At 40.5% G+C, this 3,292-nt stretch overlaps 1 long non-coding RNA gene across 1 annotated transcript; it reads right to left on the reverse strand.

The window, feature by feature from the left end:
* Positions 1–518: 518 nt before the first annotated feature.
* On the reverse strand, positions 519–2,877 carry LOC133718587 (uncharacterized). Its single transcript, XR_009850390.1, has 3 exons — positions 2,628–2,877; positions 2,380–2,519; positions 519–1,452 (listed from the first exon to the last, which is right to left on the reverse strand). It is a non-coding gene; the product is annotated as an uncharacterized LOC133718587 (long non-coding RNA).
* Between the last annotated feature and the right edge of the window lie 415 nt (positions 2,878–3,292).

The following is a 3,292-nucleotide window of genomic DNA, read 5'->3' on the forward strand; positions in this document are numbered from 1 at the left end:
AGGCCATATATGAGTCACGTCAACAAGTTAAAAGACTCAATTGTCGGAAGACTAATAAATTTGACCTATTAGATCAAAATTGAAAGTTGTGAGCCCCTGAAAATTTTGTTTAATTTTTAGATAAGATTTTCGCAAGGTGATTCAAGTGAAGGAATTGACTTTGGAAATTGTTTTTGGTGTTGAGACCACCTATTGGGCCTTATGATTTAAGTTTGGGCCGAGATTCTTTCATTTGGGCCTAGAAGGTTACGGAAGTTTAGTGAGGTGACCGTTTGTTGAAGTTACAAAGACGATAAATTGAGTTGTAACAAAGTTTTGGATTTTGGAATTTGGATTTTTACGAAATCGAGTTTTGGGCCTAGGACGAAGTCAAGAATTTATTTAGGAAGCTTCCGACGAAAAATGAATAAAAGAAAAGTTACGAACCCAAAACCGAAAGCAATTAGCTAGAAGGGTTTCATAATTCGTCGCAAGGGCAAAATGGGTATTTCTCTCACATATTGTGTAACGCCCCAAACTGCACCTCACCAGCTTGAGTACGTTACAGTGTCGCGAGTCTCTAAAACATGAACCGAAAATTTCCATTTACATTCTAGAAATTCGCTAGGCATTTGTTCGAAATAAATCGCCACGGAAGCTTTTAAATTCTTTTGAGGTGAAAACCTTTCCAAACTTTAAATTCAAATGTTCGTCCAGGACTTAACGTTGAAAACAACCGAGGGATAAAGGACTTAGCATAACAAACAAATTGTGACAAGTTCCGAAAATACAATTTTAAGGAACAGAAATGAGATTGGAACCCAGAACCTGATTTCTATTGAAATCTGCACACCCAGCTCCGTCCGCTCCAATTCCGTTACCAGTGCACAGTACCTGCATCCACACTGTTGTAGGGGTGAGCTTTCGTCCTCACTGCTCAATAGGGGCTTCACCCGACTAGGTTTGAAACCGACACATAAGATAATAATTTGGGATCCCAGTATGAAAAAGTTAGACCATTTCTTTAAAGAACGACAAACTTTAAATATCTTTCGGACTCAAAATCCAATGCACGAAACTCAAATAAATGCATAATACCTGATGGCCAGTCCCATGGACCAACTACACGGCCTTACCTCAAATAAAATCATCACCAGGTAAGCGTAGTGAGAGTGTCCACTTACGCCATATCACCTAGAAATAGTGCCACACCTCAGAGGATGTCAGACACTATTCCGTCCATACGGCCCCTCCGGAGGTTTAGGGGATCGAAGCCCAAGGAATCGCTATGTTCCACTCACTCTCAAGCCATCAATAACCAAACCATGCAACTCAAATATGCATAAACATTTAATTCAAAACAGAAAACAACTAACCGAATGAGTCCCGAGTCCCCTACCTGGATTCCGATGCTTTAACCTTTTACGTTGTCCGAGATTCACGAACCTTCCGTTCCTCGGGTAACTGGAAATCCTAGATTCCGACATTTTGATAGTTAATATCTCATTGAACTAATAATTGAAATCTCGACGATTACAAATCGTACAATTAAGTTTTCCTAGTTTGACCAGAAGTTGACCAATTGCAACAAGTTCGATAATTAACCCAAATTACCGAACATTCACTTGGAGTCTACGATATCAACCAAATATATATTAAGGGCACCCGATCTACTAAGGCCACCCAATATATTTCCTTTACTTTCTTACTAGCATCTCCTTTCCTTTTCAATACTGATTTACTTCCATTCTTAATCCCATTCTAACTAATATAACAGTTCTAGTGATCGTACTCTAGCATTGCAGCTCAATAACCTGACTAGTCAACACCACACACAACTAGAAACACTTATGTAAATCCAACAATTCCATTCCAAATGCAAGACTTTACCATGAATTAATAAATTCCGACTCATGTTTACAGTCCAATAATCAAACTTAGTCAAAGACCATATGCAACAACTCAGTTTCCGAACTCCTTTCTTTCGTACAGCAGATCACCACACGACAACCCAACACTAGGCTCAACTATTTACACTTTAATACCAACACTAGTCTTGATAATGACTTATTAACTCCATCACAATGGATAAAACAAAAATATACACGTATCGGGTATTTGATCTCAGCCTAAAATTGACAGTAGATCAAACCCACGAACCAACTCGAGTTCACCATTTAAAATTAACTCAAATGGAGATTAAATATATTTCATTCCTTTCCTGGAAACATCGTCCTTGTCATGCATGGTGGGGAGATAATCATGCATGTCATCACCTTCCAAATGTTAAAATCAAACAATCATGCCATGATCATCATTTTCAATTCCAACCGTGAGAAACAACCCATTCTGCACAATCAACCAACATAGCATAATTCCAAGTTGGGTTTTACAATTTACCTTTGCTAATTCCCGTGTCGCGACCACAGCCCAATTTGATTGACAGAGCTTCTAAGTCAACATCCATCTCTATTCAAACATCAGGACAACAGTAGCAATTCACGTCTCCGAGCTACCACAACAGCCGTCGACGTTGACGACTGCAACGAAGCCAAAATCAACCCAGAACACAAATCGTTAAACTTGACCGAATTCAAAAACTGATTTGATCAACACGTAGAGAACGACGAGAGGATGAAGTTCCATACCAAATGCATCCCAAACGGTGACCGGAGTCGCCGTAATTCGTTGAAACTCGCCGGAGGTTCTTCATGCTTTGGATCGTCGATTCTCCGTTCACGGTCGCTGCATGTACAATCTGAGACCACAGGGACGTAGGCGCCACCGAGACGAAGCTGTTGCCGGTGGTCCGCCGTGGAGAGGTGGCCGGAGAAGCGATTTCCGGTTGGGTCGCCAGTTCGGGTCAGAGAGCACCGAGCGCTCTCTCCCTCTCGAGTTTTCTGGGCAATCCTCCATCCTTGATCTGATCAGGGGCTATATATATACCTCAACCTAAATGGTAATCAAGGGCTAGGATGAAGTGGTGGGTAGATCAATGGCTCACATCGCTCCACCAAATTCCCATTTTCTTGAATTTAATTTCTTAAATCCCACAACTTCGTAAAATCACGATAAATGGCCCGAGTACCCGAATAATTCTCCGAAAATTTCCACGAACTCACCGTGACGTGTACTTTATTATCCAACTTCTAAATTAAGGATTTCAATTTATGAAAATTTCTGAAAATATTCTCGAGCATCTTGACATTTATCGATATCGTTGAATAATTTCACGTACGATCTCCATTAAGCTCGATACATTTTTCCGGGGCTCACATATTGGAACCCTAAAACCTAAACTTTCTCCTTCCTC

The sequence above is a fragment of the Rosa rugosa genome, chromosome 6 (assembly GCF_958449725.1).
Source record: "Rosa rugosa chromosome 6, drRosRugo1.1, whole genome shotgun sequence".
Lineage (NCBI taxonomy): Eukaryota > Viridiplantae > Streptophyta > Magnoliopsida > Rosales > Rosaceae > Rosa > Rosa rugosa.